This window comes from Pteropus alecto, unplaced genomic scaffold (assembly GCF_000325575.1).
Source record: "Pteropus alecto unplaced genomic scaffold, ASM32557v1 scaffold12, whole genome shotgun sequence".
Classification (NCBI taxonomy): domain Eukaryota; kingdom Metazoa; phylum Chordata; class Mammalia; order Chiroptera; family Pteropodidae; genus Pteropus; species Pteropus alecto.
The window spans coordinates 11,137,722-11,165,042 of NW_006432669.1; the positions used below are offsets into that span (position 1 = coordinate 11,137,722).

At 34.1% G+C, this 27,321-nt stretch overlaps 1 pseudogene; it reads left to right on the forward strand.

Moving 5' to 3' along the window:
- LOC102895902 overlaps positions 1-24,140 on the forward strand; it is an 82,174-nt pseudogene extending 58,034 nt beyond the window's left edge.
- The last annotated feature ends 3,181 nt before the right edge of the window (positions 24,141-27,321 follow it).

Consider the following 27,321-nt stretch of genomic DNA (forward strand, 5'->3'; position numbering starts at 1 on the left):
GTTATAAAAACAGTGAAGGGTCAATTTTGTGCACTTTGACTCATTTGACTCAAGAGGCTTTACTAAGGACTTAGAGACTGTTAGATAACCTTCAAAAGATTTTTTTTCTTTCCTTTTTTTTTTTTCCTAAATAGTGACACTGGAATTGTTAATTAGAAGAGATTATCTGGAATAAACTCACATAAACTCTAAGTAAGATATTATGGATGGAATGAGATTAATAATATAGTATTTGACAGGAGCAAGAGACTGATTTCTAGCTTCTATCTTCTACGTTTCACCCATTTCCTAAATATAGTAATATCCATCCACTGGGTACAATGGATGGTGGAAGAGAGAGGTAATAAATCAGGACATGGAGACCAGCTATAGTTGATGGGGGCTGTAGCTTCTCATGCTAACTTATTGGTTTTACTCACCAAGAAGGTCTCTAATGAACTGGGATAAACTATTTGGAGAACTCCTTTTGCATAAACTGGAAATAGTTAGAGCCAGTAATAAAACTGCATTGAAAGGTCATTCTTCCCTAGGATTACACCCAAATTTTGAATCTCACACCTTTTATAGTGAGGACAGGCTTGTCATGATCCAGTAGCAAGTTGGAGGAGAAGAAAATGCTAGTGGTAGAGCTTTTGTTTTTCAACACAGCCTTATGTATGTATGTTCTTTTTGGTAAAGCTCTACTTCTAGAAACTGAGACCACGTCAAAAATTTTGATATTGATCAATGGATGAGAGAACTCCGGGCAGTGCTGTGAAATCCTTTGCTCTGGACCTCTCCTTTTAAATGAAATAAGAGCAGCACTGGTCTTCCTTTCTATAGAAAATAACATTGCATAAAAATGAAATGTGATTTTATTGAAAATTTTTTACAACCATCCAGTTATTTCTTTATAAAAATCTTGTAAACAATTGAAGCAAATTATAGTAGCTTAAATGTACACTTTCCCACCATATCTTTGTCCTTAAAAAGTAGTCATGTGTATGACGTTCTAAGACAGTCTATGGTGTTCTACTGAATACAAATGTTTTTCTTTATAGAGTAATAGAGAGACAGAAAGAGCAAGCTCCTATACACAGAAGGTAGAAAAAATACCTGGGGGAATGAACTGTCATAAGTTTAATCAGTATCTTAAACTTTATGAGATATAGGTAAAATAAAATCTTTGAATAAGTATCAGACCATAATTGAAGTCCCCCTTTAGCTCTTTCTGATTCACATAAATAAAGTACCAAGAGGTCTGGATGTCACCAAATATGAGCCCAAGGGTCTTTCCGTTACACTATGACCTTAAAAGTATTGTGTTTGGCTTGAGGAAGGAGGGTGGACATTTATGCCTCATAATCTCCTGAAAGATAACCAAACCTGTTAAAAAAACTACATAGAATCAATCTCTTTTTCCCGTGGACCCTCCGTAATGCCTCTCAAAGTGCCAGGCTCAATTCGTTCAATTCTCAAAAGAATTTTGAGGCTGACTTTATCTTTAAACAAAACTGTACTACTTCAACCTACACAGAAATTTTCCCTTAGATCTCTGGCACTTTTGGAAGCATGCAAGACTTCAGACTTGTTCTAATATATGTAATGATAATAATAACTAACATTTATGGTTCACTTACTATGTGTCAAGCTCTTTACATATTAAAATGACTTAAGTCTCATGACAATAGAGTGAAGTGAATATCATGATAATTGTTATATTCCATTTGAAAAAAGTGGTCAAAGAACTTGTAAAAGTTGGTCAAGTTCACATTGCTAGGCAGAGAAAAAGGCAGAGTTTGCACCCACTGTGTGTTCTTTCGCTTAAGCATACAATATACTGCCTCAAAAATGGTGCAAACCATGGCAAAGCAATGGGTCAATAATTTTTGGATGCTGTTCACGAGAGGGCACAACTCTCAAGGAGGCTATGGCAGTAATGGTTACAGGGGTCACTGACCTCTGCTCTATTATACACGTGGAGAAACAATACATGAACAATTTGCTAAAGCAGAGTTTTCCCTTGGAAGAGTGATAGGAGATACATTTCAAGAAATAGGTAGAGATCATAGTCTAGACATGTTTATGTCATGCTGAAGTGTTTGAAATTTATCTTGTACATCATGATAAATAATTAAATACAGATTCTATAGAGTGGTAGATGCAATTTGGATCAGAAGATAAATCTCTGTTGGGAAAATTTCTGAGAGAAACTGAAGGTGAGAAGAACTAGTTTGAAGGTTGTCAATATAAATCAGAGATTAAGTAATGAGAGTCTAAATTGCAGTTGTTAGGAGAGAAACGGAAAAGAGGTAACAGTTGTGTGAGCTTTCACAAAGGAAACTTGATTATTTCTACAAATCAATGACTCATAAACTATACCCGATTCCCACATTATTTAAAGGTCAAGTAATTAATGGTGCTATTTGTAATACAACTTTTGGAATACAGCTGTGAAAATCCAGGTGAGGTCACCCACTCTTCACCTTAATCAATTCCTGATTTGAAGTCTGCTCTATCCACTAGCTGTGCTAACCTCCCTAAGAACCCCTCTCAGATCTGTGGTTAAATCATTCTAAAAGAGTTAAGCCAAGAGTGATGAAAAATGTCATGTGTAAATCTCTGAAAGACCTTTATCCCTCTTCTCTAGGTGTATAATATTTTTTATAAAGCCATGAGAAAAACAATGTGAAGGATACCTTCATATGTATCTGAAGAATATATTAAAGTACATTAATTTAGTTCTTGAGGGGGCGTTTTTCCTAAAGGATCAGTCAGAGTTAGTTCATGTCTGTGTTCAGTAAACCCGAATGTATGCTGACCTCACTCAGGACACATCAATTCCTTCTACAGCCTGGGGCTATCGTCTCTATGTACTATTGCCTCCTAGCCAAGCCCAGGAATGGGATATCTGCCAAGGGTCATCTTCTTCACTTGCTTCCAGATGCTTTCCTTCTAGCTCTGTGTTGGTATCTGGAAAGGCCAACACTTTGGTCTGAACCAATGTTGACTACTGTAGTCATCGATATAAAACCCATCTGGCCTTTGCCACTATCACTGATACATACCTGTCTCTCACATTCCTTCCTGTTCCTTGAACTTTCACAATACCAAACTCTTTTATAGGGCTGCTAGTTTTTTCCTACTTTGGGCATGATGGTTGGGCAATGGTTCTAATATTGCCAACCTAATATCTATTAATAAGTCTTACAACAAATTACCTTCCTTTTAATATGAATCATGAAAGTGTGATCCTGCTACTGCTTAGCTTTCTAGTGCCATCTAGGTACAATAAAATGCTTACAGTTCTGATAAGTCCCAATGGTTTTGCTCACGTCTGCAATTTATCATGTAAATTGTTTTCCCCTCTTTCATTCTCTCTGTTTCCTTAACTGCTATGATTTATCATGTCTTAATGTAGATATTGCCTCCTCTGATAATGTATCCCTGACCACTAAGACTTTGATTCCTATCCTTCTTCTGAACTTTCATGGCAATTTGAATTTATAGAAAATATAGAGCTTTAAAATTTGGAATCTCACAACCTGATTTCAAACTTAGATATTGCCACTCACTAGCTCTGGAAAGTTGAAAAGTTACTTTATCTATCTCTGATTTGTCTTCTGTGAATTTGGAAGAATAATCCCTACATCATAGATTTATGGCAAAGGTTGATTGGAATATAGATATAAAAACTATGTAAAGTTCCTGGAACTGTAATTTTTAAGTGGCATTCTGTCACTCTCTTTTTAATGAATATAGGCATCCCTAGTGTGGTCTGGCAATAAACCTCAGGTCCTAGTATAGCCTCTCTGCTGAATCAAGCTCATCAGTGCTGAAGCATATATAGTCCAAATCCTTCTGAGAGATGTTTAACTAGGAGAAGTAAATTGAAAAGTCTCTGCATTTAAACATCTCAGATTGCTCAAGTTCTCAGCTCCAAGGTGGGAAACTGTCGACACAGCCCAAACATATTCAGAGACTAGATGTCATAACTTTTACGGGAGGTATGAAGGAATTTGCTTATGCCCCTTCACCAACTGCTTTATTTTATATCCCCACAATGTTGTGTTTTATCATAATAGGACTTCTCATCATTCGCCAGTTCTGGAACACAGAGGGCACATGAGCTAATTATCTGGAATGTGTAGATATGACTTCCACTAGCTTTTTGCCTCCAAGAAGGCAGAAACTCAGTTCTTGAGTAGTCCTGGTAGCATGTAATTTGTATGTAGTTGCCTACAGAATTCATCTCCCTTGATTTTTATGTCTAACCAACCACCAAGAGGCTGAGTTATTTCCAAATTTTATTTCCAATGAAAATTGGGCTAAAATAAGTTATTGCCCTTTAGCAAAAGGTTATTCTTTTTAGCAGAAGGTTCTTCTAACATCATTATATGGATGTTTTCTTTGCTACCAGAAGAGCAGATAAAATCGTTTGATGTTGGGAAGGTATTTGCTTTTCCTCAGGAAGTAAGGAAATGAATTTCTCCGATAGCTGATAAGAAAACATTTAAAATCAAGTTTGACATAAATTAGTAAATATTAGTAAAAGAAACCCAGCAATATATTTGAAACACAACCAATTTGTTGTGACAAACTTTTTTAGGGATGCTTTAAATATAAGCTTAGTATTCACTCTTAGGAATCTAAGCAGCACATAAACATCCATTGTCTCAGCCTTAGAAATAAAATATTCCTCAGATTTCTTGATGCAACAAGCCTAGTCTGAATTCACCTCAATAAAAGAAAAATTTATTCTCCTGTAGCTCATTCTGAGAAATTTAGTTTAACAAAATAGATTGGATCTCATTTCTGTTCTAACAACTAACACAAGGCGACAGGACTGACATCATATTCAAAGGTCACTTGTAGTTAAATGCTTCCAACATTTCTCTTTACGTGATAATCTTTTGATGGGTATATTATGAGGTTTTAGCATTTAGTCTTTTTAAACAGAGATGTGATGTTGTTATTTTGAAAATCTGATAGTAAGAAATGTTACCGAAATATTGAAGGTATCTTGACAGTGAGTAGAGGCTCTCCTGGTATCTCACTCTGTAGCCTCACTGCATTCTATATGGCTTAATTGCCTGGGCCATATATATTGGTCGCATTAAATCTTAGGGACCTGTTATAATACTCCATATTTCATGTATTTTCTTAATAAAACAACAAAACCTCAGTGCACAATAATATTAAAGACTATAAACTAATTACTAAAAAGATAATATCACAGCCAGTTCTTTTTCTACTTTACTAAAATAAGAAAGAAATCAAATGATTTGGGCTTGAAAGAGGTAAATTAAACACAAAAAAAAGGTCTTCTCTGATTATGTGGGTTGATTAGTAGGCACTAGGACAGGTACGAAAGCAGCCTGAGACCCACTCCTATAACGACCTGTGTACTATTTAAAGTTGGAAATATAAATTAGATGGTCACTTCATGCCTTTTTCGATTTTATAAGTTTACAACAAAATATTCATTATTCCCATTAATTCTTAAAATACAGGAAATGATTGGGCCATGACATTCTCTCTGCCTAAAAATTTGACTTTTTAAAAACTAAGCCATCTATATTATCCGACCTCCACCACTATGATTTGCCAACCCACCATTTGTGACCAGAATGGTTTTATATTGAACACCATAATTATTTCAAAATAGAAACAAAGGATAACAAATAAATGTTTTTTTTCTACAGAGAGCCCTCCTTAAGCTAAATGGTAAGAGCCTCTCTCTGTAGCATCCCTATATCTTTTTCTAACATGACCTCTTTCTTCTCTTTACTGCCTACTTGCAACCATCCTAAGGGCTCCATCACCAATATGCACTAAGACACTGATTCCAGTTACAATCTCTGAAAAGCCTGAGATCTCTCCTGATTTCATTTTCCGTGTGGGAAAACAAAAATGAAACCATCTTATCTTCTTGGACCCAAACCTCTGAGAATGTTGCTCTAAAATAATGTATCTAATAATACACTTTTAGTAATTATGACTAAAGTAAAAGTTCACTGAACTCTGGTATGTGAGCTGGTGCTAGCGTCCTCGGAGAGCCACCTATGTATGCATATTAAGGACACTTGGCTTTACCCCCGAGAACTGGCTTCCATCGAGGGTCTGAAAGTAGCAGGTCTCAGGAGAGACCTAATAACAGGGTTTTCTCATCTGTTAGACCAGCAATTCCAAACTGAACGCTTAAACTCTTTATCACCAAAATCCAATAGAATATCCTGCTCACAGTCACCCATTTTTCTATTGTGTTATTTTTTAATTGATTTGTGTGGACATTCTGTATACAGACCACAGTTTGCTACAGATGTTTCAAATATCTTCTAATCTGACCCTTATTTTTGAACTTTATTCTGTTGTATAAAATCTTTTGATTTAGATTTTATTTTATTTGTGATTTTAATATCATGTTTAAAAAATACTTTTTGATACTCAGGTCATTAAAAAAGTTTTATGTTTTCTACTAGACCTTCATTTCTCCAAATCTGGAGAGATATTGTAACTCTAATGTTTGATGAATATAAGTTGCAAGGGGTAACTGTAGGATAACATTTCTAAAAATGTTTAAAAGGCTTTAAGCAGATACTCAGTAAAAATATTAAAATATAGTCAAGAAGGTACAATCAAAACCATGATTGTGGTTGATTCTGAAGCAGTAGAGAGAAGATGGCACAAAGAGTAATGTCACATTATTTCATTGATTTCATAAAAATTATTAATTAAAGAAAACATGACAATATAATAACATTTTCTAATTCTAGATAGTGGATAACAGATGTTTATTATATTCTCTGAATTTTTCTATAATAAATTCTTATTTAAATGGTGAAACAAATATTTATGAGATCTGTCTTATTTAACCCTGAGTTACATTCACACTGTGCCTGTAATGTAATAAAGAACAAGCTCAGAGGAGCTTATATTCTAGCAAAAATCATAGCAATAACAACAATAGCAATGGCTATGACTATTTATTAACATTTACTATTTAACAAATCTCAAATATTTTCCATGCATCATACTATTTATTCTAATAGTGAGATAAATGTTATTATTATATATGAAATTTTATAGATAATAAATTCCAGAATGAGAAAAATCAAATAGTTCAGTGTCACAAAACTAGTGATTCTGTAAGAATTTGAAAATTGGACCAAATGAACTTGCTTTAAATTTCAGTGTAAATGACAGAAATTCTAAAAATTGCCCCTGAAATGTTACACCTTAATCTTGAGAACCTGTGCATTTGATGACTATCACTGCTGTGATTATGTTGTATTATATGGCACAACAGACTTTAACATGGGGAGAGTATCTGGACGGACCTAACCTAATCACATGAGTCTCTATAAAAACAGAAAGTTTTCCTCAGCTGGTGGCAGGGAGAGAGATTAGAAGACTGAGGAGAACTTAATGTGTTGTCACTAGTTCGAAGGTAGAGGGGGCCACATGAGAAGGAATGAGGAGGGTGACCTCTAAGAGCAGAAAGTAACCCCCAGATGATAGCCAAAAGGAGCAAGGACCTTAGATCTGAACCCACAAAGAAATAGATTGTGAATTTAAAACTAAATTTTTTCCTCAGATCTCCAGATAGGAGCCCAGCCTGGCTGTCCCATGATGTGGGACATAAACAAAGAATGCAGTCAAGTCTACATGGACTTGTAATTTATAGAACTATAAGACATTAATAACTATTGTTGTAAGCTGCTAAGTTTGTGGAAACTTGTTATAGTAAAAATAAAATATAGAGTCTGTGTCTGCAACTACCATGTGATGCTGTCCCCTTATACATGTAACCCCCCAAAATCTGTCTCTTAGTTTTCAAATTAAACTTCGAAAATTATACCTACTATCATTGCTAATTCAAATACTGCTATCTACGACTATGACTACTACAATGAAAACTGCTACTACTACTAAAAACAATAATAATAATTTCATATGTAAGCTTACCATGTGTCAGGAGCTAGACAAGCCCCAATTATAAACATTATGATTTAATAAGTCTGAACAGAAGTAGAAATCTGCATGTTTAGACAATTCCTAAGATAATCATCAAGATTAAGAAACAAATGGGTTTTGTACTATTATAGGTTGAATCGTTTCCCAGCAAAATTCATATGTTGAAGCCCTAACCTGCAGCACCACAAAATGTGACTGTATCTGGAGACGGGACATTTAAAGAGGTAATTAAATTTCAGTTAGGTCATTGGGGTAGGTCGTCATTCAATATGATAGTGTCCTTATAAGAAGAGGGAATTTGGACACATAGAAAACCCCCAGGGATGCACATGCACAAAGAAAAGACCAGGGCAAGAGGCAAGCTAAGGAGAGAGGCCTCAGAAGAAACAAACTGTGAATACTTGATCTTGGACTTCAAACATCCAAAGCTGAGAGAAAATAAAAGTTATATTGTTTAAACCAGGAGTCCCCAACCTTTTTGGCACCAGAGACCGGTGATCCTATGAGAATCTAATGCCTGGTGATCTGAGGTGGAGCTGAGGCAGTGATGAAGCTTTGCTAGCTTGCCCGCCTCTCACCTCCTGCTGTGAGGCCTGGTTCCTAACAGGCCACAGACCAGTACTGATCTGCAGCCTGGGGGTTGGGGAGCCCTGGTTGAAACCATCCAGTCTCTTGTATTTTGTTTTAGGTGTCCTAGCAAATCGATACAGTTACCATTTATTAATTTTTATTGGGATTTTTGGGGTCCTTATTTTATATTGGAAGTATTGGAAAGTCAGACATTTTCAGTAATTTCCTAAGATTGCACATCTAGGTATTAGTATTAAAGCTTGGATTCATACTTAGTTTGTTTTGCTTTCAGAATCCAAGCACCATTATCTCTCTCTTCTTCGTCATGATACAAAATTTCTACTGCTAAAGCATTGATTGTAATTTATGCAGATAAATCAAAATGTCATGTATCACCACCCTCCAAAACTACACAGAAAACGTATTTATAAAAATCTTTTGAGTATTTGAACATCTCATAGAACTTAGTAAGTTGTTAAATAAATTCTCATTAATTTCTTAGATGTATATACATTTCTCTTTTTTTTTAAATTCAGGAGCAAAATTTAATTGTGACATTTCCAAGACTGATAAACACAGAAAGGCAGTATTTTATGCATTAACTAGATGAAACATAACAAATTCCCTTGAGTCGTTTTATATTTGAAATATACTCTAGTCATGCTTTACATGAAATAATTAAAATGGAGTAGAAACTATATAAATCAGAATGATTTTCTTCTAAAATAGTCAATTAATGTCAAAAATGTAGTGTTGAGTTATATAACTTGGAAAAGAAGTTAAGATAGCTAAAGGAAAATCATGTTTATGAGATGAGAACTTCATTTTTAAATTTTTAGAAATTATTAGAAAGAGACAGTTTGAAAAACTCCATGTCTACAATTCCATTTTATTATGATATTCTACATTTTATTAGAAAAGTTTTCTTTAGGTTTACTATTATATTCAACTAAAATTTTACTTTTGATTATATTAAAAGTATTATAACTGCATTATTAACATAAATAACAAAATTTTTCATATTATAAGTAAAAATCCAAGTCTTTTATTCAGCCAGCATTTAACATACTAATTATAGACAATATATTACCATTATTCTGAGCTTATGTTCAAGGTCTATGATGAGACCCCTGAAACAAGTAATGACAAATATATGAAAACCTGAGATCAAAGATGAGTAACAGAAAACATAAGACAAGAGGAGAAAACAGGATTTTAGAAGCAAATTGCTAAAAAGGAAATGCTTGAAAATTTCTTTTCAATTTAACAGGTAAATTGAAGAGAGTAAAAAATGGACCTCATTTCATGTAAAAAAAAAAATAGCAATATTCGATCCTTGCTAATGCAATCAAAATGGTTCATTTAGAACAAATCTGCTGCTTATTTTAAGAAATAGACTCATGATATCACCAACTATTAAATATGAGATTGTTATGAGGTCAGTTTTTAAATGCAGTCTGTTTACATAAGACAGTCAGGTACATTGCCTTTTTAACATTAAATATAGCTAAATTTGACTTTAGGGGTTTTTTGTCTGTTACATATGATTAAATAATATGATGACTAAAATATATATTCTAGCTAAGATCAAGATGAGCTCATTACTGTCTAATGCCTGAAATGTGCCTCTGTTTGCAAACTGAAATCAGCATTTCAAAAATTAAAAGTAGTAATATTTGAAACGGCTTTTAAAATACATGTAAAATTCACCACGAAGAAAAGAAAAAGATATTACACAGTTTTCCTCAATTATAAGCTGCCTCAAAAATTATATTATTTGGATGAAAATGTCTATTTTATTTCTTCCCACTCTGCCTACTATATTCCATTTTCAGCTTCATTGAATCACTTTATCTAAGACATAAGCATCTTTTGGAATCAAATCAAGTCCATTAAAAATAAATAAGGAAACTTCAGACACAATACAATCATGAAATACTAAAAATTATGTGAGTGTATCAGTCAGGATTTACTTGGAGATGTAGAATATAATGAATATTAAGGGAATGAGTGGTTTATTATAGGAAACAGAAGACTAAAAGGGAGAGTTGGAGGATCAGCAATTACCAACCAGTCTGCTATAAGAATGAGTGCAGATGGTTAAACTGGAGCTTGCAGGTAAACGTGAGAAATCAATCATGTTGAGCCATCCATAGAAGTAGCACAGTGATAGGGACGATGTGGCAAGATCTAAAGGAAACTATTGTCTCAGTGTAAGTTGAGATAGCTCTGTGTGGAGTATCTTGTATGGTGGCCCTGAAGCCACTATTGGTCAGTAGGGCTAGCAATAAGGAAGACAAGCTGAAAGCAGAGCAAAGGAAAATGAAGATAAGCTGAAATGGGACCCTCTGTATCTGTCAATCATTGTATCCAATCACAATGATGTTCCGAGATTTTACTAACTTTATTGTATCTCACAAGCATACAGTGAAGGGGATTTTGGAAAATGTAATTCTGAGCCTTAATTAAGTTGAGACAGCATGATCCCCCACAGAAAAGGAAAAGATGGTGGCTCGGTTAGAGATATCCTAACATATGGTCAAAAGGATCTCAGAGTTGTCCATAAATTAGTTTAAGAGTGTTTGTGAAACCATAAAATTAAAATTATATAATAAATATATGAGTAAATGAATATGCATTTTTCCTTGGTAGTTTTTTTCGGTGTTTTCATCTGGTCATATGAGATACTTGAGGTACAAAGAGATTTAAAAACATTTTTTTTCTAAAACAACCCTTTTCACAAATGTGAAATCTATCATTTGCCAAATCTTACATAACTAATTGGTAACAGAAGCAGTAATTCATTTTCTTTATTTGACATTTTATTTTTTGTGTGAATGAAATAAAAGAAGAACCAGAATTTTAAAATGAAAAGAAAGTTATTTTCTTGCTTTCAAGAAATTTGTAAAATAGGTAGACTAGTAGGAACACTTACATGTAAATTTTATATTAACAAAAATTTATAAATATATTTATATGCATATGTATATATAATAAATATATATCAAAGAGAGCTACTATGCAGTGTTTTACAATTGTCAAGAACTGCAACAACATTGATGAACTTTGAAGGCATTATGCCAAGTGAAATAAGTTAGAGAAAGACAAATACTATATGCTCTCCTCTATATGTGAAATCTAATCTAAAATAAACAAACAAAATATAAAACTTATGGGAAAAAAGATCAGATTTGTGGTTACCAGAGGCAAGGGATGCTGGGTGGGGGAATGGGATGAAAGTTGTCAAAAGGTACAAACTTTTAGTTATAAGATAAATAAGTCCTGGGATTGTGACATACAACATAATGATTACAGTTAACACTGTTCTATGGTATATTTGAAAGTCACTAAGTGAATAGATTTTCAAAGTTCTCATCACAGGGAAAAACTTTTTTTTTATCTGTATGAAATGATAGATGTTAACTAAACTTATTGTGCTAATAACTTCACAATATATGTAAGACAAGTCTTCATGCTGCATACTTTAAACTCATACAGTGCTGTGTGCCAATTACATGTTAATAAAAGTAAAAGAAAAAGAATAAAAATAAAATAAAATGATATATGGAGCATAAACTCTGCAGGAGTTAAAGGAGAAGAAAATCCTGCAATATGTAACAACATTGATGAACCTTGACTACATTATTCTAAGAGAAATAAGCCAATAACAGAAGGACAAATACTGCATGATTCCGCTTATATGAAGTATCTAAAATAGTTAACCTCATAGAATTAGAGTAGAAAGGTGGCGGCTAGGAGCTGGGGAAAGGGGAAAATGGGGGTTGCTAATCAATAGGCATAAAGCTGGAAGTATGCAAGATGAGTAAATTCTAGAGATCTGTTGTACAACATCATCCACACATTTAACAGGACTGTATTGAACACATAATTTTTTTAATGAGGTAGATTTCATGTTAAGTGTTCTTACCATAAGAAAATACAATAATAATAATAATAATAATAGCATTAATAATAATAAAAGAATTAGTATGACTTGCTCCATTTTGACAGTGGTATTTGAAGCAATGAGAATAGTGTATGCAAAAGATGTTACAGAAAGAAGCACATTGTTTTCATAGCTATGAAAAATATGTAAGGCTAAAATTTAGCTTCAGTATAAAATCTAAAGGGGAAATTATGTTTAAACCAGAAGTTGAAAAGTAGAAAAAGAATATTACTTAATTTCTCACAACCTACCAATCCATTGTCCTGCTTATAAAAACGCACAGTTTAGAATATCTAAAGAAAGTTTAAATTGTGCAAGTAAGGATTGCACGTATCATTTTATTTGACATTTATACTAACATAGCTAAATGTGACAGTGATAAAATATATGGACTCTGGAGTCAGATACACATGGTTAGAATCCTGGCTCCATGACAGAAAGATAATAGACATTAGGCAATTTACAATGATAATTAATTTTCCAGTGTTTTCTAGAATTTTATTATCTATGTACTTCAGATAAATTAATTAACCTTTTTAGGTCTCAGTTTTCTCATATGTAAAATGGGAATTATAAGTCATTATTGCTTAGATAAAATAGGTGAAGCTATTATTAAAATCCATAAAACATGTAATATTATCAATTAGTTTATGTTTTAATGTTCTAGCCAGAGGGAACAGCATGTGTAAAGATGATGAGGTGGAAATTTGGTGTATTTAAGGGACAGCAGAAATGAGGCTAACCTCAATGGACACTAGTGGAAAAAAAAAGATTGCTATATAATATGGTAGAGACAAGAGCAAAATCCAGAGAATGTAGAACTTCATAGACTATGGGATAGTGCGCAGGTTTTTCTTCCAAAGATTTCGTTCTGGCCAATTAATTATCCCCCAATAGCAGACTACAAATTCTTTTCAAGTGCACATGGACCTTCTCCAAGATCAATCATGTTAGGCTACAAAACAAATCTCAATGAATTTAAAAGTATTGAAATCACACAAAGTACATTCTCTAACCATAATGAAATAAAATTAGAAATCAATAAGAAAAGAAAATTTGGGTAATTCCAAACTACGTGAAAATTAACACCACACTTCTAAATAGCCAATGAGCCAAAGAAGAAATAAAATGGTACATTAGAAAATAATTTGAGATGAATTAAATAAAAAACACAACATAACAATACCTATGGAATACAGTGAAAACAGCATTTGAGAGGAAATGTATAGCTGTGAGTGCCTATATTAAAAAATATATATCTGAAATCAATAACATAGCTTTTTGCGTTAAGAAACTAGGAAAAAACAGCAAATTAAATCCATTCCAAGCAGAAGGAAGAAAATAAAGATTAAACCAGAAATAAATGAAATTGAAATTAGAACAATAGAGAAAAATCAACAAAACAAAAAGGTTATGCTATCAAAATACTGACAAAATTGGCCAACTTAAAAAAAAAACAATTAGGAATAAAATAAAGAAGAGAAATTATTATACTCAGAAATTAAAGAGAGGACAAAACTACTGATTTTATAGAACTATGCCAACAAGTTAGAAAACCTAAATAAAATGAAAAAATTCCTAGAAAGACACAAACTAGTAAAACAGATACAAGAAGAAAGAGAATATATCTGTGCATAAATTTATAACAAATAAAGAGATTGAATTAGTAACACAAAATATTGTAACTTTCCACAAAGAAAATCCTAGACTAGATTAAGTCATTGGTGAATTCAACCAAATGTTTAAAGAACTAAATATTTTCACCAATTCTTTCAAAAACAGAGGAAAATGGATCATTTCACAACTCATTTTATGAGACCAGTATTATTCTAATACCAAAACCAGGCGAAGAAAACTACATAGATGTAAAAATCTTGTACAAAATACTAGCAAAACAAATCCACCAACTTATAAAAAGTATTATACAATTACCAAGTTGGATCTATCTTAGTAACACAAGATTATTTTGACATGTGAAAATCAATTAATATAACATATATTATTAATAAAATAAAATACGAAACTCACATTTTTCAAAGGACACTATCAAGAAGGTAAAAAGATAGCTCACAGAATAGGAGAAAATACTTTCAAATCATAGTTCTGATAAGTATCTAGTACTCAGAATATATATAGAATACTTACAACTTAATAATAAAAGACAACTCAACTAAAAATGGGCACAGGATTTGAATTGCTATTTCTCCAAAGATTATAATACCTTGCTCATAGGAAAATAAAACTATACAAGCAATTTGGAAATATTCTGGTAATGCCATAAAAACTAAACAAAGTCACCATGTGATCAAGCAATTCCACAGTTAGATATATAACTAAAATAATTTAAAACATAATTCCCCCAAAAAACATGTACGCAAATGTCATAACAGATTTATTTACATTAACGAAAAAAGTAAAACAATCCAAATTTCCATCTACTGCTCAATGGATAAACAAAATAAGTATACTCATACAATGGAATATGATTTAGCCATAAAAAGTGAAGTACTGATACATGCTAAAACATGAATAAACCATAAGAATACAAGTAAAAGAAGATAAACACAAAAGGATGCATATTGTGTAATTCTAGTTATATAAAATGTCCAGTATAGGCAAATTCATAGAGACATAAAGTAGATTAGTAGTTGCCTGAGGCTGGGGAGCAGGGAAAATGAGGAGTGACTGACTACTAATGGTTATGAGGTTTCTTTTGAGAATGAGGAAAATGTTCTGGAATTAGTTAGCAGTGGTAGTTTCACGACCTTATAAATATAGTAATCTCTGAGTTGTACACATTAAAAGAGTGAATGTTTGGCAATTGAATTATATCTCAGTTAAAAAAAAAATCAATTGAAATGGTGAAACTCACATTTATGGTCCTTACACCCCCAGCTTCAAACAGACATGAATTCCGTCCATCTGCCAAGCCCCACAACTCTCTATGGAGCACCCACTGCACTTGCAAAGCCTGCAGTGCCCTCCTACTGCCTTTGATGAAGCTAATTAGGGTCAACCTATCTCCTCTCTAGGTTTCTTCCAGGAACTTCACAGAAAAAATGCCCCAAGAAGGCTTTAATTCACATAATAAATTACATAAGCAAGGGTGATTCCAAGAGAACAACAGACAGAAGCATGTAGTTATAATCTCGGGGTGCCAGGTGGTCATTAGGCATGTACATGCTGAGGCACCATCAGGGCTAGCTGGTGCTCTATCTCCTGTCTCCTGTACTGGAGGTCAAGGCCCTTTTGGCCAAGGATATATTGGAAAAGAGAGCCTTCCCAGAGAAGCAACAATGAGCTGATGGGACATCCAGCAGACTTGCTGGTATCAGAGTGGCATGATCATCCCTGAGTTACCCCAAGAGGTGCCCAGAAAAACATTTTGAAATGTAGCTGGCACAGCACCAACCAATTGTAACTGAAGCTGTCCATAGAGCTAGAACAAGGTCAGGTCCTGGTAGGTCTCCTTATTGTCATTCATCCTTTAGTTACTGGAATGTGGGAAGTTGGGGAGGTAATTAGATCAAGGGCCAAGTAGACTGGGTCAGATGGTAGAGGGCAAAAGGGGTCTTGCTCAAAGCAATGGGTTTTGATCTACCAATCCAGAGATAGTACATTGTGTTAACGATCAGAATGACCATACCACTGCATATGAACTGAATATTAGCACTGATTAAAATATACCTTGCTAATGGATTCTATACAGTGTGGTGAGGGAAGAGATGGATCGAGAATAACTCCTAGCATTTGATTTGAGCAAATGGGTGCTGTTAACTAATTATCATGTTGATTAAAGGGAAGCAGAGTGGGGAGGAGTAATGAAGAGCTTTCTGTGGGGAATGTGAATTTTAACAATAGTCACAAAAGCATACATGTTACATATGTGGCTGATCATTTATCCTGAAATTCTAGGAAAATTGGGGGCTGAAGATATAGCTTTTAGATGGTATTTGAGACACTAGGACTCTATGAGATCACCTAGGGAGAGTGTGTAGCTAGAGAAAATGGGACTAGGATCAAGCTGTGAAACACTTCAGTATTCAAAAGGAAAAAGAGAAGAAGCCCACAGAGTTTGAGGAACACTGTCCTTAGATCTCCCTCATGTCTAACACCAACTAAATGCTTAAGGTGTTCCCCAAACCACACTTAGGTATAATTCTCTAGAATGACTCACAGAACTCAGTAAAAGTTGTTATTTCCTGGAATCAATGTGTGACAATACTTCATGAATACTGTCAACCAGATAAGCTCACCTTAAACCCAGTGTCCAATATTTAGATTGTGGCTCCACAGTTGACTGGATACTTGGGTGACCTTTAGTCTGTAAGCTTTTTAGAAGTAAAGCAGATACTGCAGGCCCCAAAGCCCCATCATGTATCACGTTGTTAGACTGTCCAGTGGCCAAGGGCCCCTGGTAAACAAAGACACTATTTTTTAAACAGGACATTCCAAGGGCCTAGATACCATCTCCCAGTAGTGTAGGACAAAGGGCAGAACTCCAGTTGGGTAAGGTTAATTTTACTACACAGAGCCAATAAACAGACTGGAGTGGTAAAGGCAGAAAGGAAACCTCAGAATGGCATGGTTTCACGATAGCCAAGAGATGAGACAGAATATTTTAAGAAGAGGAAGTATTCAACTATTTCAAATTCTACTGGAGGTTTAATAAAGATAAGAATAGGAAGGTGGACAGCAGATAAAGTAACACCTGTGGCCACTGGTAACTTTGAAAAAGAAGTTTCAGTGATGTAGTAAGACCTGGATATATGGAAAGAGAGACAGTGAGTATAGAGTATAAAAGGGGAATTGGGCAGTAGCAAAAAGGAAAAATGGGGTTATGATGATAAAAGATGGATAATTTTTGAGTTCACCTATACATTATTACAAAACGTCAAGTAGTTGAGGAGTTCCTGAAATGCAGAAGGAAAGAATGTCTGCAGAAGCTGACTCAAGGAGATAACAGGAGGTGATGAATTCAAGAGTTGAAGAGAGGATTGGGGAGCAGGACTGCTTCATTCATCCTAGACATGAAGGCCAGGGTGATGGAAGCTGAGGGAGTGTTTTTGTCTTCTATTGGTTTCTATTACATCAATAAAGTATGAGGTGAGGTCATTAGATAAAAGTAAAATGGGAGACAGTGCCGGTGGTTTGACAACAGAAAAGTAGGTGTAAAATAGTTGTCTCCAAAGTAGAGAAAGTAAACTCACTAAGTAAATGGTGAGGTTGTCTGGAAGTGTTGAGTGCCTTGTTGATTATGCAATAAAGAATTCAAGCTGACACTATCAGCAAAGTGATATTGTGTACCTATAAGCTATTCCCAACAACTGCAATGGTGGTAGGAAAGGGACAGTTGGGGATATTTACAAGAAAGTGATTGTAATGATGGACTGTGACATCTGCACCGTGTAGGTAGGGATGAAAGAAAAGGGAGTTGGAAGCTGCATTGGGTGAAAATTGATTGGAGGACTCAATAAGGCAGTTGTTTCAGTCACTACCATTTGATGTCTCTGTTGAAAACTGATTCAACACTTTCTGTAGATGCTTGTGCATTGATATAGAAATGATTTGGTTTACCTAGATGTCAGTACAAAACACCATATGCATGGTCTCTCAGTTAGCATCTTTTTTGGTTCACATTTACATGCTTAGCCACTACTCCCAAAGTTCAACCATTGTGCTAAAGTAATTAAGGCTCAAAATGACTTCTAGCCTATGCTACACTTGGACAAAACTAGCTTTCCTACAAAACATATCCTGGCCTTGGTTTTCTCTTTGACCTTTAGTTTCCTTTCCTGGCCATCTCAAGATTATCCCAGTTCTTCCAAAAGATTCTAATTGTATAACTTCCACAAGAAAAGGTTCATGTGTTGGATCTAGTATTGCTGTTTCACTTTTAGTATCTCCCTCCTTCATGTACTTAGTGAACTGCCTATGTTGCCAAAGGAGTTAATTCATTGATATGATAATACCAAAATAACTTAGAAAACAAAAAGAACCTTTTAGAAATGAAATAGATTATAATTACGTACATGGCAGTGACCATCCTTGCACGGCATGGAGTTAAGATTAAGTTCATTGTGTGTGTGTGTGTGTGTGTGTGTGTGTGCGAGAGAGAGACAGAGACAGAGACAGAGACAGAGAGAGACAGAGAGAGAAAGAGAAAGAGAGACAGAGAGAGAAAGACAGATAGAGAGAAAAACTGACTGACAATCCTCAGAAATGGGCTCTCCAGAAGCTTTGAACCAGGGATTAGTATAAGAACAAAGGGGAAGGTATGCCCTCTTCAAGATTGTCAGAACCGGGTTTACTAACCAGAATCACTAGTGCTCTTGCTAGGTCAACTAGCAAATCATTATTAGAACAATGACTAAAATATTCTTTCATAATTCTTAGGGTTTCTCAAAGAGCGTTCTGTTAAATTTTTTCTGGTTGAAAGATAAACCATTTTAATTTAAATACACATCAAACTCTGCAAATTAAAGAACAGGCTCTCTAGTTAAACACATAATTTTTATAATAAAAAGTGGTCATATTCTGCTGATTGATGATTGATTGATTGATTGATTTTTAATCTTCACTTTAACAAAAAACCTTGTTGACTAAGTCAATCAATGGTTTAAAATAACTTCAACTGGGTGGAAACACCAAAGATTAAGACATTTGTAAATCTGGATTATATAGGCTAAATTACAATTGAATTCCTGTTAGAAAAATATTCCCTCTTTCATTTTACACTAATTGGCAAAACTGTTGAAAATCTTAGCAGTGAATCAAAAGGGGAAAGTTCTTTTCTATACATATACATAACACACGAGTAAAAGACTTTTAGCTTTTCTGCTGATGTGCTTATTTTGTGCATGGAAAATTAAATTTACCTGGGTTGTATGCGTGACTCTCTACATTTGTGTACAGAATTAGATATGAGAAACATAATTTTTAGGTAATATAATATACACATTTATTATTTATTGTGATGTTGTTTAAACAACCAAACAACCAAATTTTTTGTTAAGAAATATGTAAATGACTGGAAATAATTGAGATGACTTTTCTAAATCAGAATCGCTAGGCTTGAATTGATTATAGTGATGCTCTGAAAATTCTGACTTGTTTGTATCCATTTACTGTAACTAAACTGAAGAAACCCTAGTTTTTAGGTCATGTATTGTTTATGACAAAATTGCACATGGAGTTTACATATTAGTTCTGTCTAATATATAAAGGGAACATAATATATCTCTTTATGGACAGAAATGTCAATCACGGTAATTACGATAATAGAGTTATATTTATGTTTTGCATATATTCTAATAGTATTAAGATATCTAGAAAATTATAAATTTAGTAGATTTAGCTATAGACAAAACACTCCTCAGCTGTCATAGAGATTTATAGAGGCAGGAAAGAAGGCAAAATATATTAATAATTCCATTCTTTCTTCAGTCAAAATTATTACTATTTTACTATATGTACCTAGTTTGAAAATATCACATATAAAATATGTTAAAATTAATAGATTATATGAAAATATTTATAAATCCTCTCCCTAGGACAAGTACACAAAGCCTAACAATTACTGTGAAAATAAGCCCTCTGTTCTGCCTAACATGCTTGCTCACAAATGTACATCCTCCCAGTCACCAAAGCTATCTGACCTTAGGAAACTCAACTAATGACAAACTAAAATTAGCAACCACATGTCCTTTGCCTAAAGCAAGCCACAGCTGAAGGATGTGGGAGGCCTACTCTAACTTGAAATTGTGCCCAATAGTTGATTAGTAGTATATTTGTTACAAGTATTAGTTTTTACTACTACATAAGATTACCAACAAACCACAAGACTCAAATAAACCTTGAGAGTTTAAGAAATCCTTATCTCTGTCTCCAGGTAGAACAGTTTGGAAATATTATAGGAAGATTAAAAAACTTCTCAGCATTGGTTTTCTTCCTTGAATACCAATTTTCTTCTTTGTAAAGCCATAGATGAATCAGTAATTACTATAGAAAACTTCAAAGGCTCATGGAAATATGAACCATAAGTAGAAAGACTGTACTCCTGAAAGATCTTGTATAGCCACTCAAATGGAAGCACCAAAGAAGATTGTCTGTGACTCAAATAGGATAACAGAAATCAGTAAAACTCAACTGACAGCAAAATTTCAAGTCTATATTCTTTGATTTGTTTGTTTTTTAAGCTTCCAGTTTTCTTTTAGTTCATCTTTATAAAAGCAATTTTAAAATTGTTTTTTAACACTAAAAATATTTTGGATATATACCAATTAATTTGGCAGTGTTTTGTTTTTTTCCCTTTTGCCTTACTCTTATTTATTTAAATCCCTGTTTTGTTTTCAGACTAATATCTAATGATAACCTGAATAATAATAAAAGTATTAATAGAGATAATGTTTATCCTCCCATTATGTGTCAAACTCTATGCTAAGGTCCTTACATCATTGATTTCCAAACTTTGTAATATATTAGAATCACCTGGGGAGCTTTGAAAAAACTCAAAGCCCAGGTTGTACCCCATAACGATGAAATCAGAATATTGAGAGATGGGAACCAGGCCCCAGTATTTGTTGGAAACGCTGTTATATCTCACTTCATCTTCTAGATAGTCTTCTGAAATAATGTAACTATGGATGCTGCCTGGGCAGCTAAGTGTGCCTGCTCTGGCGTTAAACCGTCTGGCACTGATTGCAGGCTCCATCATTTTTGTGCTCTGTGATATTGGACACTATCTAATCTCACTGTGCCTAAGTTTTTTTTTTTTTTATTTGTATAATGAGAATAATAACTAGTAGCTACCTTCCAGTATTTGTTGAAGGTATATGTAATGAAGGTAAACTGCTAAACACAAAATAACTATATTTATTACCCTATCCTGCTTTGTAGATGAAGAAAGTAAAGCATAGAAAGTTAATTAACTTGCTCAAGTTTACACAAATAAAGGTCCCAGCCTGAAGGAATACAGTCCAAGCCTCCACTATTGCTTAATTTTAGATAGCAACTATTTTTTCAAAATATGTAATTCTCACTTCTCTGATCTATGTAAAAAGATGGAACCTAGAGATGGGTTACGTGAAATCCTTGATTAAAACACCCAGGTAACAGTAATTATATAGACCTAGTTTCTTCACCTTCTACCAGGTGACTGCAGAGCTAGCTACTAGCTGCTCACTTCTCATAAACCCAAGTTAACTACATCAATTTAAATGATAAGCACTCAAGAAATATGATTGTTTTGTTAACTGGACTCTAATTTCTACTTATCTCCTGTGAAGTATAAACACTAATTATAAAGCCTGTGACATTTTTATCTTGTGTCCATTGTAGTATATTACTGTCTTTAATTTTCAGATGAGTAAGGGAAATCAACTTCCTTAAATAAGACTGTGAAGGAGATTCCACTTATTTCTGAGTGGTTCTCAACTATAAAATGACTAAGTATCTTTTTAAAATATTGATAACTATACCTCAGACTTAGAAATACTGATTTAATTAATTTTGGTGGAGGGGTCCACACATCTTCACATTTTAATAACATCCATTTGATTCAAAAGCATAATCAGGGTTAAGGTTCACTGCATATTGTAAAGCTTCACGATTTTAAGCACAAGCTGCAAATGTACCGAAGTCTAAAGCTCTCCTTGTCAGCACCACCAAACATCAATAGGTAGTGCTTCAGTTACTATTTACACATTATTTTCAATGTTTACAGCAAGTTTTCAACACTGGATTGGAAGAGTGATTGGCTTATTAAACTCCTATAATTTTTTGTCGTTGTTGTTTTCTGTTTGTTTGTTTACTTCCTTTTTTCATGTTGCAGGGACAGTGGCTTTTGTTAAAGATCTTGTTGGAAAGTTTAAACCCCTTGACCTCATAAAAATTCCCAATAAAATAGGCATGAATAAACAGAAGTAATGGGTTTTGGAATAGGATAGACATGGAATTTAATTCTATTTCTAGAATTTGCTAGCCATGTGGTCTTGCATAAGATTCTTAACTTCCCAAAGTTCCCTTTAATGTAAAATTGAGATAATAAAATCTATCCCACAGATTTGTTTGTTTCATGGTTTAATAATATTGTGTGATATACTACTTAACCGAGTACTGGATCATTATAAGACCTCAAATATTACTTGTCATCGATATTGTATTATAATTTAGCATGATAAGTATGGACATAGAGATAATTCTCAGGGAACTGTAAGAGAATAGTAGTGAGACTCCCATAACAGATAGATTAAGGAAGGATACTTTCATAGAAGACATATTATTCACTAATTTAGAGAGTCTAATACAAAATTTTATGATGTTTCTCTGAAGTCAGCTTGCTAAAGTATACCTTTAATTATGAGTACACTTACAACGACATCACCTTCTGTTTATTTTCCTGGTATTATAGAGTTGTCAAGTTAAAAATTAAATCATCTATAAAACTCTTAACCTTCTATGACCTCATATGCTGCCTATATAACCACAGCAAATGAAGAAACAAAAAATAAAATAAAAACTATTATGAAACAGTATATGATACTTATAAATCACACTTAAGGTTGCTTGTTAAGTATGCCTCCATAACAGACCCTTGGAGTTACTGGGTGAATCATATTGGATATTTTCTCAAGTTAAGTTCCATATGTATGAAAATTCTGCCACTATTGTTTCTATAAATTAAATTTTTTTTCACTTTATACCTAGAACAAAGAACAAAAGAAAAGACCTTATTCAAACTCTTGTAGACCAGTCGTAGTAACATGCTTTAGTGAAAACCTCTGTAAAGTTTTGCACTTCCTACATAAAGATCAGAGCACAGTATGTACTGTTTTGCCCATGAAACCCATTAACCTTTTATTTTTACTTACCTATTTGTTTATAAGTATTTAAATCGTCAAGTATTATCCTGTAATTATCATTTCTCAAGTCACTTTTCCTCCACTCCCACAAAGTTTTAATTCTGTGAGCTTTTACAATAACCACTCAATTCACAGCCCACCCCCAATGTGTTTTTTTCCTTAACACATTTGCTGATCGACCTGATCTTACAATTGAAATATTATTGTCAAATTGTCAGCATGTAAAGCATCAGTCCTGTGAGATGTGTCTTTGTAGAAAAGTCTTGGAAATTATGAAGAAACTATCGTGTCTATATTTTAACGCTGTTTTCTGCCATTTTTTTTTTCAAATTATTTAGAAGATAGAAATGCTGGTTTATTTAAAAAGACAGTCTTGCTCTTTCTCCTCAAAGGTAGTGGAGCAGCCTCCCCTGCAGACTCAGAGATACAAGTCTTTGTGGACACCTTGACAGGCAAGACCATAGCACTCGAGGTCGATCCCAGTGACACTGAAAATGTCAAAGCTAAAATCCAAGACAAAGAGGGCATTTCATCTGACCAGAAGAGCCTGATTTTTGCGGGCAAACAGCTGAAGGATGGATGCATTCTCTCAGACTGTAATATCTAGAAAGAGTCCATCCTGTACTTGGTGCTTCATCTTTGGGGCAGCATCACTGAGCCTTCCCTCCATCAGCTCGCCCAGAAGTACAGCTGCGACAGGACAATCTGCTGCAAGTGTCAAGCCCGCCTGCACCCCCGTGCTGTCAACTGCCGCAAGAAGTGGGGGCCACACCAACAACCTTCTGCTCCCGAAGAAGGTCGAATAAGGCCTCTGCACCCCCTTCTCAGCCCACAGGGCAGCCACCATCTCAAACCCCTTAGCCCAGGAGACTCAGTAAAGTTTTTCTTTTGTTGACTAGAAAAATAAAAATTTAAATTTAAAAATTAAAAAAAAAATTAAAAAGTCTTATTTTGAACACTTCTCAAGACCTCCTACAATATATTAAATATTTGTAGTAAATAGTACAAAGAAATTAATGGATGGCTGCCCCTCCAGAAAAGATATAGCCCAGTTTGGGGGAATAGCTATAATGAGTAACACCGTTTCAAATGTAAGATCAGTTAATAGCTTCATATTCTATAATTATTTTTCATTTTCCTCAGGAAGTGAGAAACTGTATTCTCACAAGGTCAAGATCTGACTTCATTAGAGAAATTTTTTCCTATGAGAGAGAAGTATATTAACTGATTATTCCTGAGATTATTGAAACCTACATAAGACTTTTTTAGCAAAGTTAGAACAGACAGCAACATAGAGCTGCAAGCTGGCACCTACACACTATCATTTTTTTGGCATCAAAGCACATAAGCAAAGAAAGAGATTTAAGGCAAGTTCTAAATGGGCAGGCTTCTTTCTCTTTAGTTCATTACTCCTTTCCTGGAATCTAGAACAGTATCTAGCACATAGTAAATATTCAGCAAATGTTCATTAAAAGAACAAGGTAAGGATTTCCATTTATTGCAAAATATGAAATACACTCAATCTTATGCATGATTAATACCCATTGCAATTTCTATTGGGAAGAGCACTAAATTTGCACTTAGGAGTTTGATTTTTTTTAATGATATGTTTGGCAATCTGGTCCTTGTGTACCTCTTGAAGCACTCTTTTCTTGCTCAATCTACTCTAGACAAATTCATTTTCTTTCTTGTCATTGAAATCTTAACCTTTCCCTTCTTTAAGATCTTTACACTTAATGTTCCATCGACTTGGAAGGCTTTTCCCCAGCTTTTAACGCAGCTGACTCCTTCTCATCCTTTATTCTCTGCTCCAAGTTCACCTCCTCTGAGACACTTTCCTTAACTGCATATGTCAAGTACCACACCATGTGCCTCAATTTCCAGTATACTTATAAAGTCACCCTATTTCCTTCATAACTTTTACCACAATCTGACATTATATTGTTGTACTACTTGTTTACATGTTTTCGTTTATTTGTCACCATCCATTTTAGAGTGTCGCCTCTGACAGTAGAACACATTTCATCTTATTCTTCACAGTCTCTTTAGCACCTAGAACAACATCAGAAACCTTATAATGCATGCTTAATAAAATAATGTTAATATTTTACCTATTTATGTTTAGATTTAATAAAGACATTTAACTTTTAAACTATGTTAAGAGAATAATTTGTCTTTTTTTTTTCTCCTTTAGGTTTACATGAGAAAAGCTTCACTTGGTGAATCACTAATCATCTGGAGGAAACATAATACAGAGGAGTAAACATCTGCCTTAAGTGGGTGTGATTTTTGTGAATCCAAGTTTCTAAGTGCCACGGAAGTTTTTACATTGCTGTAAATACAATCAGATTGTTAGATTAGGTTTCTGACTATTCAATATATATGTAAGGATAAACAGTGAATTAGGCAAATGGTTGAGCAGTCATCAAATATACATGTCTAGAATCCTCTAGAAAAGTAGATCTGTAGTATTTATGCTTTTTGAAATGCATGGTATCAGGGAAAATGAACTGAACTGAAATAAAATTATAATCGAACATAGGCCTTTTACTCCAAAATTTGCTATATGGTTATTGTGCAGCTAAGCTAAATTTAAAATAATATTTTGGAGCTCTTATATGTTCTATTCATTAGAAGCTTTAAACAATGACCTTAATGATTTTTTAATTGTCAAATAGGATAGCTGTTAATTCAGGATAGAATTAATAGGTGAGGTAAAGCTAGGCTTTACTTATTTGCTATGATACAAGGGTTAAGAATATTTCATCCAAGCAACAGATAATTCATTTTTTTCACTTGATTATAAAATATTCTTTGGTTTAATGACACCATTTTCTCTTTCTTTTAGATTCAGAGCAATCTCACAATAAGTCTGCATTTGTGGATTACACATTACTATTATTACATATATCCCATTTCTTTTTATTCTACAAAGACTGTTCCACATATCATTGCCAGATTGGAAAAGACTGTCTTCCTTTTATTTAAGATTGACCAATATTAGACACATAAATTGTGATCTCATGGAGGAATATACCAAAATAGTAAAAGAATTAGCATCTGATGCTAGAATGTCTTCTGGGAAGTTATTAAGTAGTCTATAACTTGTTAAAGAGGTCAGATGGAACCAGAGACCTTAATACTCCTCATCGTTCAGGGTGGCACCTGAAGATTGATTCACAAATGGTTCCATGGCTGACTCTTAACCCAACTAATTCTTTGTCTGATATCTATTACTGTTGACAAATCTTATTTTTAGGGTATTGTTGATTTTCCTCTGGTGAACTTTTCACCAAAGGTGTTATTGGAGTAATAAAAGGATGGAGAACTGGGGCTTCATTAAAATTGCAAAACAAGTCTCTTGACTATCTCTATGACTACTAACTAATAATTGTTTATATGTGTAAATAACATGCATGTATTATGTGTCTCTGAGTTGGGAAAAACCCAGCCCACTCTCCTGTGTTTTCCCTTTATTCTCATACTACTACCACACTAACACTTCTGACACCAGATGTGTGGGAGTTTTACCCCACCCATCAATTCTCTGACACTAGCTGGGTTTCCCACGGTTTAACTCAATTATGAAACTATCTACATGAAGATGGCTGCAGATGCTACAGGTTAAGGACTCAGTCCTGTGACACTGTCTCCCACTTCAAATGCCAATTGTAAATAGTAGATCCCCAGGTTACGCACAATCTCTGTATGACTTGGCTACAAAATCAGAGGTTCTGTTAGGTTTAATTAATTTGATAGAGCATCTCACAGAACTCAGAGAAACACTTACTTATATTTACCAGTTTATTAAATAATATGATAAAGGGTATAGATGAATAGCCAGATGAAGAGAAGCACAGAGTGAAGTCTGGGAGTATGCCAAGCACAGGAGTTTTTATCTTTGTAGAATTGGGGTGTGTTGCTCTCCCAGTACATGCATGTGTTTATCAAACTGGAAGCTCTCTGAACCCTGACTTTGGGGATTTT